Source organism: Bubalus bubalis, chromosome 5 (genome assembly GCF_019923935.1).
Source record: "Bubalus bubalis isolate 160015118507 breed Murrah chromosome 5, NDDB_SH_1, whole genome shotgun sequence".
Taxonomy (NCBI): Eukaryota; Metazoa; Chordata; class Mammalia; order Artiodactyla; family Bovidae; genus Bubalus; species Bubalus bubalis.
Window position 1 is genome coordinate 2,221,737 of NC_059161.1, and position 12,823 is coordinate 2,234,559.

The window sequence follows — 12,823 nt, forward strand, 5'->3', positions numbered from 1 at the left end:
GGTATCATGAGTGAGAAGACAGATTAAAGAATTGAAACAAGAAAGAAGGTCATCCCTGGTGGTCCAGTGGCTAAGACTCTGTGCTCCCAGTTCAGGGGCCTGGGTTCAGTCTCTGGCCAGGTAACTAAGATCCCACAAGCTGCATGGCATAGCCAGAAGGTAAAAAAAAAAAAAAAAAAAAAAAAAAGAAAGAAGGGAAAAAGAGATCCTGCATGTTGCAACTAAGACCAATACAGCCAAATATTAAAAAAAATTTTTTTAATTAAAAAGCATAAATGAGAGAAAAGTAAGTTAGAACATTTCAATATAGCACAATCATTGACAGATTAAAAAAATAGAGATAAGATGATTGATTTGGTGAGAAATTGATACACAGTGAGATAAAGATGAACTTGGCATATTGAATAGACCCCTTTATTGGCCTTTACTGAATATCAGGTTAATAAAGCTGCTTTTCAGAGCGGGTCCCAGGAACTTCCTTGCAGAGAGCCATGCAGACACCCTGGCCATCTCCCACGTTACTCTGGCCACCATGATGCTACAACCTAACAATTACCTTTATTCCTGATGGTGAGTATGGCTAAGATGAGTAATTAAAAATTCTATACCGTGAAAGCATTTTTTTTTTTAAATTCCCCCCTATTTTTAGACCCAAACCTGCTGTCAATGTGCAGTCTGGATCATCACTTGATGAGTCTGGGGTAAGCAGATAATCACAGGCAGATAACAGACATCAGTGATATTGCTTTGCAAGGTATCTGCTCTGCTTTAGGTTACTGGATGGTCATTTATGATACTTTTAAAATATCTGTGATGGAATAAGGCTTTTATAACCAAGCACCAAAGACAAAGCCATTCTTTCATTCATTTATTTATTTACTTATTTAAGCAGTCCACTTATCCTTATGCTGATTAAATTTGAATGCTTGATATGGTTGTTGGGAGCTATCGTTCATATAACTTATCAAAATGAAGGTGTCTCACACAAGAATATTAACCAAGGGGCAATACTAACTTTAGTTGTTGGTTTCAAAGCTCATTTTCAGTTTGTCATTTAAAACCTGCATTTACCCACATCTCTGAGCATTGTCTAAAGCTAGAGGATTAAGAACATTATTTTACTTGCAATTTTACTCAACCTCTGTCAAGAGTGGGTTCTTCTGGCTTTGGCAGCACATGTACTATTTTCTTTTTCTTTCTTTTTTTAAAGCTGTGCCGTGTAGCAAGTGTTATCTTAGTTCCCAGGCCAGGGACTGAACCCATGCCCTTGGCAGTAAAGTGTGGAGTCCTAACCACTGGACCACTAGGGGATTCCTACATGTGCTATTTTTAAGACTGAGAGAAACACTTAAGTACGCCCAAGTATGTTTCTCCCATTCAGCTGCTTTGAGGGGTATCTCAAGTCAATGTGCAGACAAAAACGTGAACTTTAAGAAATCAACCTCTGAAGGCTACTCCTTTCTTCCAAGTGTGCATGTGTGTGTGCTCGGTCCTTCAGTCATGTCCGTATCTTTGCAACCCCATGGACTATAGCGCACCAGGCTCCTCTGTCCATGGGATTCTGCAGGCAAAATTACCTGAGTGGGTTGCCATTTCCTTCTCCAGGGCATCTTCCTGACCCAGGGACTGAACTCATATCTCCTGTGTCTCCTGCAGGGGCAGGCGGATTCTTTCCTGCTGAGTCACCTGGGAAGCCCCCTTCCTCCAGACGTACTTCCTTCTTTTCTCCCTTGGCCACCGTGGCCCCCGATCCCACACCACTCCTGCTGTGGAGAGCAAATGGGCCCTGTTGTTGGAGGACGCCCTGTTCTTCTTGACGCCAAGCCATGCTGCTCTCTACCTCTGCGCCATTTCTCATCCTCCTCCCATCAAAGGACTTGCCAACCTCCGCGTGGAATCCCGCCCCCTCCCACCTTCAGGAACCTCACACTGCTGATTAGTTCAGCGATTCCTTCTTTTTCAGACATCTTTGCCCTTTCTCTTGATCAGTCTTCCCATCTGTTTTTAATCACATCTTGTTGTTGTTGAGTCACCAAGTCGTGTCTGACTCTTTGTGACCCCATGGACTGTAGCCCGCCAGGGCTGCTCTGTCCATGGGATTCTCCAGGCAAGAATCCTGGAGTGGGTCGCCATTTCCTTCTCCAGGGGGTCTTCCCAACCCAGCTGCGGAACCCTTATCTCCTGCATTGGCAGGTGGATTCTTTACCACCGAGCCAACAGGGAAGCCATTAGGTGCAGAGAAGTACTGTGTGATTCTACTGTACGAGGCACCTGGAGCAGTCAGATTCACGGAGTCAGAAAGTACGTTGGTGGATACCAGGGGGTGGGCGCAGGGGGATGGGGGCTTAGTGTTTATCGGGCACAGAGTTTCAGTTTAGGAAAGTGAAAAACTCGGGAGATGGGTGATGGTGAGAGCCACACAACAATGTGAACGTAACTAGCGCCCCTGAACTGCACAGTTAAATATGGTTCACGTAGTATGTTTTATATGATATGACTTCTTACCACAATAAAAACAAATTGTTAAAAAAAAATCCCCACCACCACTCCCCATGTCCCTCCACGGCCTGCTGGGTCAGCCATCTTTCTTTTGCGGTGAAATTACATTAAAGATGGGAAAGTCTCCCTGTCCTCCCCTCCACTGACTGGCCAGCTCTCTTGGACCCTGCTTCCCGCCTTAGCCGCATGGAGAACCACCTTCCCCTCTTCTCTCTGACGCTATCAGTGGACTGTCTTGTCAGCATGCCTGATGAACATTTTCCGGTCACTACACTGGGATTCTCACCCACGGTGACTGTTGACTTCCTAGCTTTAGGCTCCAGGGTACCAGCCCCCTTGATCCCGCCGCTGCCTGCCCAGTCGCCTTCTTGCCTGGATTGTTAGCTGCTGGGGCGGGGGCGGGGGACGCACGGAGCCTCCCCTGGACCACTCCTCTTCCCACGCTGTGCGGCTCTTAGGCTGACTGGGACCGTGGCTGAATGCTGGGGAGAAGACGTTCCTTAAAAGAAGATCAAACGCTGTTGCCAGAATAAGGAAAATGGAAACAGACGCTGGGTAAGCAAACCACCGCCACCGCCACACAACAGACACACTAAAGTTCATCCCCATGGGCAACCTATCTGGTACCTACAGTCTGTCGTCAGAATGATCCTTCCTGTTCTTTATTAGCGGTGCTAATCCAACATCCGATCCCCACCATTTATTACTTCTGTGCTTTGGAACCAGTGCACGTTTAGAATTTTTGATTCTGGACTTCCCTGGTGGTCCAGTGGATAAGAATTCACTTGCCGATGGAGGGGACAAGGGTTCAATCCCTGGTCTGGGAAGATTCCACATGGGGCAGAGCAACTGAAGCCTCTGTGTTCTAGAGCCCGCACTCCACCGCGAGAGAATCCACCACAATAAGCCCATGCATCACAATGAAAAGTACCCCCCTCTGGCTGCAACTGGAGGAAAGCCCATACACTAGCAAAGACCCAGCACAACCAAAAATGAGTAAATAAATAGTATATATATATTAAAAAAATTTTTTTTTGTTTCCTCTATAAACCTGGCAAGTGAGACCTTGACCTACTTCCTAGGACTCAGAACCTGTCTCTCTGGAAAACCTAAATGAAAGCTTCCTAGGTATGTTCCGGTAACAGTCTTCTCCCCTTGGGCACTTACCAAGTTCTAATTTGTACCATCAATATTTCTGTTTTGTAGGCCAACTCTTTACTTGAATGTAAGCTTACGCTCTGCAAGGCCAAGGACTATATCTTGTTTATCTTTTTCTTCCCTCATTGGGTCCAACCTGTCGCCAAGTTCATGGAAAGTACTTTTTGGTTGGTTTCATGATCATTATCTGTTCCTAGTGAGTCAGAAACAGGCTTATTGGAACTTTCAAGAATTAAAAACAAAAGGAAAGAGAAGGACAGTTGAAGAAGGAAAAGAAGAGGTTTTATATATATAGTCAATTGCTTAAGTAGTTAAGTCCATCAGAAATAGCCACGATTTAAATTCCTGAGAGACGCGATGGTATAACAAGTGCCCGTTCTGTCTCGTATTGTTACACAGAGCAGATATCTTAATCCTAAATATTGTGAGTTTTTCTCCTATTCTGGTTTTATCTCTAACGAATGACCTGCCCTTTGGTTGTTTGTGTTGGTCAGACATGAGCTCCATGTCCTAAACACATGTAAATTATTATGGAATAGCCTCTCTAAACAACCAAGTTCTAGGAAAATCAAATCACAACTGTGATAGTTTGGTAAGAAGAACTGATGACCTTCGGCCTCAAAGCAGCGCATCTGCAGCTTCTCGCAGGCACGGTTGGTGCGAAGCCTGGCTCTGTGAGTCCTGGGGGCGGCGGGAATGGCCCTGCTCGTACCCCAGGGGTGGCTGGCTTTCCCAAGGATGCGTTGGGGGAGCAGCATCACTCTTATCTTTTCTAAACACTGTGCAGGTCTGAGGTGAATGTGACCTCAGTTCTTCCTTCTCCGAATCAGTTCTGCTTATAGAATTCTAGGATAATCATTTCGGTGAACGTGACTTTTAACCTGAATACAAGACTCTGACAGACACTGGTGCTCAAGCTGGGTGAACTCAGCCCCATGTCGCACAGCAAGCTGTTTCTCTGACGACATCACTGAGGAAGGATTCGATGGAGACAGAGGTCAGGGATGCTCTGCTAGTGGTCCCTCAGTCTTCATATTGAGTATTTCGACCTCCGCGTTGCTCTGGATCTCCTCTTAAGACCTGTCTAGTGATCTGCCCTGAAATACAGCGTTGTCATTTCTGAGCCACCTGGCTTCTGCAGTCTTTAAGCTTATCTCATGTACATATTATATCTTTTGCTAAGAACAGAGTAAAACTTTAATATATCATATTTAAAGAGCAGAATACCATGGAGTCCATCATATCCTGGCTGATTAAAATGATGTCTGGCAGTTTTTCTTCCTCATTTGTTTTAATGTCTTTGTCTTTATGATACTTGAAGTTCATCGCTTTCTTTGCTGCCTAAGTCCTTTTATGAATATGCATTTCTGTGTTGAGTCTGAACAGACAAGAAGAGTCTTTCTTCCTATTTTAAAATTGTGCTTTCAGAGCTGTAGGATACTTTGAGAAATATACTAAACAAAAATTCAAACATGCGAAAGTGTCACTTTGGGGCAGGCTTGTCATAGAGAGGGAGTCTGCTTCACTAAAAGACTTACCCAGACTCCCTTTAAAAAGAAGGTCTGTTGCTGTTGCCTGTGCAAAACAATGGCTTGTTAGAAAGCCTGGCGAGAAGAGCCTGGTTAAGTTATTTCTTACCAGTAGGGTTGCCAGGTAAAATACAGAATGCCCAGTTACATTTGAATTTCACATAAACAACAGATAATTTTTAGTGTAGTATGTCCCAAATGTCACATGAGCATATTTGTACTAAACTAGGCATTGGTTATTTGTCTGAAATTCAAGTTTAAGTGGATGTCGTATTTTTATTTGCCAAATCTGGCAATTTACCAGGGTAGAAGAAAATCTTAAGGTATTTATTAAGCATCTTATTACAAAATTTCAATTTATAAACAATGTTTCTCTTTTTGGGGACATCAAAAGTGGCCCATGTTAGATGATACATGCAAAAATTCTTTGTGAACTGAAAATATGGGCACAAAAATTTTGTTTTTATGCATTAGCAACACAGCATGATTCTAATATCTAACACTCAAGAGCCTAACAGGCCCACCGTAAAGGCTGGTGTGGAGGACGGGGGAGATTTTTTTTTTTCTTTCTTCAGTATTGTTTCAAGCCTCCCAACTTCCAATGACTCTCACACAAATTCTTTAAGAAGAACATGTATATGAAGTGAGTTGTATTGAATCTGAGTTAGGGCAAGAAATAGAAAAAACAGAGAAGCAGAAATGGCCCAGGCGCCGCAGTAAAAGGGACCTGGGTTCAAATTCTGTATGCAGACAGCTCAGAAGCTAATGGCTTTGGTCACGTTACATAACTTGTTCTGGTTGTCATCATTTATGTTACTTGAGATAAATGACTTGTCTCATAAGTGGCTGTATCATACTAGGCATTTGCTCTTATAGTTATTGGTAAGGATATAAAAGGAACAGCAAAGATGAGAAGACCAGGGTGCGAGAAAGGAAGCAAGAGAGAGAGATGGAAGGACAGAATGCAGGAGGCTGTTAAAACCCTCTTAAAGAATGAAATTAAACAGAAGCAACCATCCCCACCTACCAGTGGTAACAAAAATTCCAGTGTGTTCAAATTCTTTCTCCCAAATCTTCCTGGGACCCGTGAAACAAAGCTGCAGTTGGTTAAACAATTATTGAAATTTGTTTGATGAAAGGAAATACTCAAAACAACAACTAAGAGAAATCTGTCTAAACCAAAATTCCATATGAGAGGAGGTAAAAAATTAATATTTTGAAATATCTTGATGAGTCACATGGCCTTTTCCAGTTTTCTAAATGATTGATCAATGTTTTTTTCTTTTTTTACTTTTTAATTTTCCATCTTGATATAGTCTGCTATCTTTTGGGCCATTTGCTTTATACAACATATAACCGAAATTTAAAAAACATAAGTATAAAGTAAGTTTTATTCCTATGAAGTGACTAATAGCATACAACTTGAGATCCTAGGATTTGAGGAAATTGTAAGAATCTTACTCACAGAATATTGAGAATATCATTGTCTTTCTACAGAGAGCAGGGTGCTTTTGTCTTTTTTTTTCTTTCCTTTTTAAAAAGAAATTGAGGTATAATTGGTATATAATGTAAAAGTTTCGGGTGTAAAATATAATAATTGTATACACTTCAAAGTGATCACTACCATGAATCTAGTTATTATCTATCACTATCTTTTTTTTCTGATAATAGGAAAAGTAGACTTAAATGGAGGTATGTGATGCATATACTTTGGAAGAGCCTTAATGAGTCAGTGGGGCCCAGCCATGGTTCAGTAGTATTTCACCCAGAGAGGTGCTGCATTTGGCAACATGCAGATTAGCAAAGTGGCACGTGAAGTTCCTGAGGTGTGGATTCTAAGACCCAGCATCGCTTGCCTGTGTGAGGAACTTGTCCTCAGCCGTGAACAATTCCCCAACTTCCGAGCACACTCCAGGATGCAAGAGATCCCCAGACTGGGGTGAAGATCGCTGGCGTCAGCCCCTCAAGTCATCAGCCCCCAGCCCGAGGTGGGTTCACTGCCCCATGTCCAATCGTGGGTAGAGCTACGGATGCAAATGACAGCCATGAATCCTTTCTTCTTTTCAAAGGAACGGGCCGGAGGAGCCTTCCGCCTCTCACTGGCTGGGGTCTGAGTGACCACATTGCTCCGGATGGTGACCTCTGATGGCATCCCCAACTCCAATGCCCCAGTGAGTCTGAGCTACAGCAAGCACGCCCCAGTGGATTTAACAGTGCCATTTGGGAACTGCCGGCCCTTACTCGTCCACAGACACGCTTGGGGCGTTTTCAAACAGACGTCCTCAGAGAAAGCTTTGGGGATCAGACGAAGGCTCCCCGACCCGCCCTCCTGCCCATGGCCTGCCTCTCAGATGCCTGCCCTCGGGTCCCAGTGGTGTTGGGGCATCTTCGAGGCTCTCGTGGAGGAGATCAGCTTAAATGACCCCAAAGGAGGCTGTTGGTGCCTATCAGGTATCTGCCTGACCTTGGAATCACGAAAGGTTATCCAGGCTGAGCTCCGAGGCTTCTCTGTGTGCTCTGGACCACCTCGCCCTCATCCCTCCAGTACCGCTGCTTCTGGTACTGACCAACCTCTTCCTGTGGCCCTTTTCCATCTTGGAGGATTCTGAACCCCCTTTGGGACATCGCAACCCTCGTGGTGGTTCAGCATCTATATGTCTGTATTGTTACTTCCTTTTCATTCTTCCCGTGACACATAGTTGATGCTGTGTTTAATGAGCAGAAACTGCATTAACTTAGTTTCCTGTAAGTTAATTTAGTTTCCAGGTAGTACTGGCAAGGGCCACAAAGCTTCAGAGGAGAGGGCGTCATTTAGGAGTTCGGAGGAAGAGGAAGGTAAGAACCGAGGCTCCCCTATAACTCTCAGGAGTTCTCTTTCGTTTCCCCGAGAGAGGAGGGTGTGCTCTGGAGTGCTCCGATGGGGACTCAAATGCTCCTCCTCCGTGTGTTTCCTGCAGATCTTACCTTCAGTTGGTGTCAGTGTGAATCAGGGGCCTCTCAGCCTTTTTTGTTGTCACGGCACACACAGAAAAGTGACATATTTGTTCTGTATACAGGAATGAATGGGGAGGAGTGGGGCTCATTATATCTTGTGTTAAAAGATTATGAGAAGGAAAGAAGTTGCAGAGCCGCTTTCTTCTTTAGAGCAGTTTTAGGTTCACAGCAAAATTGAGTTGGAAACACAGAGCATTTCCATTGCTATGTTTTCAAGGCCCAGCTCCCATACCATGATCTTTACGAAATCTTGAGTTTCCCTGGATGAAAATGTTCTCTTCCAAATGTTCATTGCTCCTTAGCTTTACGTGTTCACCAAGATTTTCATTTTTCTAACCTGTTTTATATTCATCTTGTACTTACCTTTTCTTCTTTGCTAGACTATAAATTCCATAAGGGCAATGTTCACATCTGATTTGTCTCTGAATCCTCCAGAAGCTGCCTGCCGTGGTGCACTCACTGCTGCGGCAGATGTTAGGCCTGCACGAGCCACACTGCACTGCTTATGTATTTGTAGGTCTGTCTTCGTTTTGTTTCATTTTTGTTTTTAAATGCTTATTTATTTGGCTATGCTGGGCCTTAGTTGCAGCATACAGATCTTTAGCTGTGACATGCAAACTCTTAGTTGCCTTCATGTGAGATCTAGTTCCCTGACCAGGGATTGAACCTGGGCCCCCTGCATCAGAAGCATGGATCTCACCCAGGGATGTCCCAGGTCTGTCTTTCTTATTAGACTGAGAGTGCTGGGATCATATATTTTTTTGTGTGTTTGTACCTCCTAGGGCTTTGTCCCATGTAAGGATAGAGTCAAGTATACAAGTATACAGTAGCATAAGTAAGCTGATTATTGCATGGTGGAATTTCAGTTGAAATATCAATACATATTAAGTAGTAACCATAAACAAAGATCAGAACAAAATGTAAAAAATTAGATTTTAACTGAATATCTGTATTATGTTCTCAAAAGTACATGTTTATCTCCCAGTGCTTAGGTCACCCAGGCTTGATTACCCCTGCAGGATCAGACATCCCTCATGGATTAAAATAGATCTGAAAATATAACTTCTTACAACAGCAGAAAAATAGCAAGGAAAGAAGAGCTTGAGTCAAAATACAACTTTAAAGTGCTCTTTTTCTTGGAACATCTGACATTTAAAACTCATTATCTCTTGCCACTTGAGCCTCAATATTGACCTCAGAGATTTTATAGAAGATACAGGATTTAGAGGGCAAAAAAGACGCAAGAAGGCAGGGTGATTGAGAGTGAAGAGTCGAGGTATAACTTGGGCTTGAGGTTGTTAATTTCAGACCAAGAGCAGGAAGGATGGATCAAAAAGGAAAAGGATGCGTGACTGACTGAAAGGCAAGGGCTGAGTGGTGATGAGAGCAGCGATGTTACTGCTGCAAAGATGACGAAGATGGATGAGGCTGAAGGGCAGAGACCGAAAGCGTGAGGAAGGGACATTTCTACAGTGATACCTGGGACCTATTCAGTGCATGAATAACTTCAAAGTATCATTAATGAAAAATAACACCATCTTCCCAGCATATCAAATTTGTTTGCCTTTGTGGTCTTTTTCAGGAGAATGGACAGATTTAGAGAGACAGGAGTACATCAAGGACCCCTATAAATAACTATGAAGCTGCTGCTCGTGCAGAATAATCCTGAAGCATGGCTCCAAACCCTCTTTTCCTTTTGGGAGGAAGGAGAAGTGTTTGGCGTTGGCAGATCTTTTTGTTTTCCTTTTGGCCACACCTTGCAGCATGCGGGATCTCACTTCTCTGACTGGGGATCGGAACCCTTGCCTCCCGCAGTTGAAAGTGCAGTCTTAACCGGTGAGCGCCGGGGAAGTCCCAGCGTCCGCAGACCTCGTCTTGACTTTAACCGAGTTAGGACACCTTCCTTCAAGATGGTTCTCCTTCCCAGTCGAAAAGCACTAGAGACTTGGGCCCAGGATGTTGGCCCACGGGGGCGCAGATTTTAATTCTTCACGTCCTTTCTCTCATTAACCTGGTGGACTTTCTGGAATTTAGAAGTATGTGTTTTTTTTTTTTCTATCCTAATACACGTTAACTAACACTTATAGGTATACCATTTGCTCATGAACATATTTACATTTTGAGAAGTCTTCTTCTTACCACCAATTTGTGGAGAAGTGAAGCCCAGAAATAATTCATAATTCCCTTTAAAGCTTATTAACTATGGACCGCGCATGCACAACGTAGGTGGTAGTTCACATTGATTTGAGAATTGTCCAAAAAACTATAATTTTCCCATGTAACTCAGAAAAATGCCAGAGAATCATTCTGACAGCATCCTAAACAGTAACTGAACATAAAACACCGATCACAGATGTTAGCATGTTATTATTTGTAATGAGTTCTTCCGCTTCCCACTGGTTCCGACGCAGACAATGGTTGAGGATGGTCACTCTAACGTGACACTGTCATGAACTGTTGGACCCCTAGGAAGATGTTTCAGTCCCTGACAGTGATGCAATGATTATGCACCTTGAAATCATTCTCGAACATCCAATACATTTTCCTACCTAGATTTCAATATAAACCACTTCTGTTTCTCTTGGGAACCCTTTGGCTGAAACTCAAGGCCCTGCTCCAATGCCAGAATCTAACATCTCCATTTCATCAGCTTTGAGTACGTTTAGAAAATGTCGGAATGCATCACGACAACTTTATGATCACATAAAGCCAGAAACATCCTTCTATAGTCTTTAGACACTCAGAAGATTTAATCATGAAAAAGTATCAGATGCTTCTGAACGTGCCAAAAATGCACATTATGGTCGTTTAGCCTAGTATCTTAATTTCTTCCCACAAAGGGAGAGGGGGCTTCCAGCCTGTGAGTTGTACAGTCCGTGCCTGGATTCACTGTTTCCTTCTGTGTGAGAATATTCCAGGGCATCTGACGAAAGACCAAAGGTGTACTTAAAACTCTCGAGTACTTCGTGTGAGCAGTGTGCGTTAACTTTTAGATTTATGTTCTGGGTTTAAAGAAATAAACCATCTGGTCCCAGTGCTGAAGAAGCTCAAAGTGTAGGGGGGAAATGTAGGGGGGGCCTATAAACAGGTGATAACGGGCTTCCCAGGTGGCACTACTGGCAAAGAACCCCCTGCCACAGCAGGAGACATAAAGAGCTATGCGCTAGATCCCCGGGTCGGGAAGATCCCCTGGAGGAGGAAATGGCACCCCACTCCAGTACTCTTGCTTGGAGAATCCCACGGACAGAGGAGCCTAGTGGGCCACGGTCTGTGGCATCACAAAGAGTTGGACACGACAGAAGCAACTTAGCACGTGCACATGTATGTAATGTTTTTAGAAAGTCGTCTGAAGCGCTGTGCCGTGAATCACCGTCGCTGCCTGGGGAAGCCTGCTCAGGACGGAGAAACTTTGATCTGGGCCTTGAAGGATGAGCTGGAATTTCCAGAGAAGAAGAAACCTAAGTGTCTTTCAGCAGAGGGAGCAGCATGTGAAAGTTTGGGCAAGGAGAGGTTTGGGGGAAATGCAAACTATTCTGCAGGAGTAAATTCAAGAGGCAAGTCACTGCTTTGGCTTGACTCCTGCTTACAATTTATTCCTGGGGATACCCTCGAGTGTCTCCTGTCTCTTGCTTTCTGAAGAGTTAAGCAAACCGAGATCCAAAGCAGCTTCCCTCGCCATTATGCAGTGGGTTATGTTGTATCTCGAGGGTTTATAAATCACACCACTGAAGCACTCACAGCATATTGAGACAAAGGAGAAGCTTTCTGCTTCTGTTTGCTTGTGTTGAGGTGGGGAGGGGGCTCAGGCAAAAAAAGCAGTGAGTGACTCATTCCGGAGAGGTCAGGACATGACTCTGGACCGCCAAGGGCCAGGGCACACCTGGGGTCACACCCACATACCACTCAAGATTGCTAGTCCCTGAGCACCTTAAAGGAAGGTAACAAAGAGAGCAACCGTCTCTACTAAACGGAGACCCTTCACTCTGGAAGGAGGGACCACTGGTTCTTGCTGTTTACCACTCACCAGGAAACGGAAGCAGTTGGCTACTCAGTCCTGGGTAAAGATCCCCTGGAGGAGGAAATGGCAACCCACTCCAGTTTTCTTGCTGGAGAATCCCATGGACAGAGGAGCCTGGTGGGCTACAGTCCATGGGGTCACAAAGTCAAACACGACTGAGTGACTAATGCTTTCACTTTCCTGGGTATCTACTGAGCCTGAGACTGTGCTGAGCACAGTCCGAGGGGAACTGGACATCTATCGGTAATGTTCTTTACCCTCTTGGACTCCACACTCAGGATGGGGACCCATTACACAGAGCGGGCTGTAAGAGCACAGGAGTTCAGCTTTCTTCTCCTAGGATTATCTCAGTCATTCCCATCAGTATCAGATTTGCTGTGCACTTTGAAGCCTTCCAGAAACTTTCTGAATCAGAATTTCCACGGCCTCCTGGGCGTCTTTATTTGGGTGTTCCCGAGACCATTGGAATGCACCAGTGGAGACTGACGGTACCAGAGACCAGATGAGACCCTGACATCACTGATGGTGTAGGGGAGAGAAGGGCTACTCCCCAGGGATGAGCAGGAGGGCATCTCAGCTGGAGACCAGCACGGAATTGGTGACAGCACGTGGATCTGGACCCGAG

General features: G+C 44.4%; 1 long non-coding RNA gene across 1 annotated transcript; it reads left to right on the forward strand.

Annotated features, from left to right (window-relative positions):
- The first annotated feature begins 3,573 nt into the window (after positions 1-3,573).
- LOC123333611 lies at positions 3,574-11,147 on the forward strand. The gene is made up of 4 exons (XR_006550999.1): positions 3,574-4,654; positions 6,858-7,174; positions 7,256-7,637; positions 9,763-11,147. It is a non-coding gene; the product is annotated as an uncharacterized LOC123333611 (long non-coding RNA).
- Positions 11,148-12,823: the final 1,676 nt, after the last annotated feature.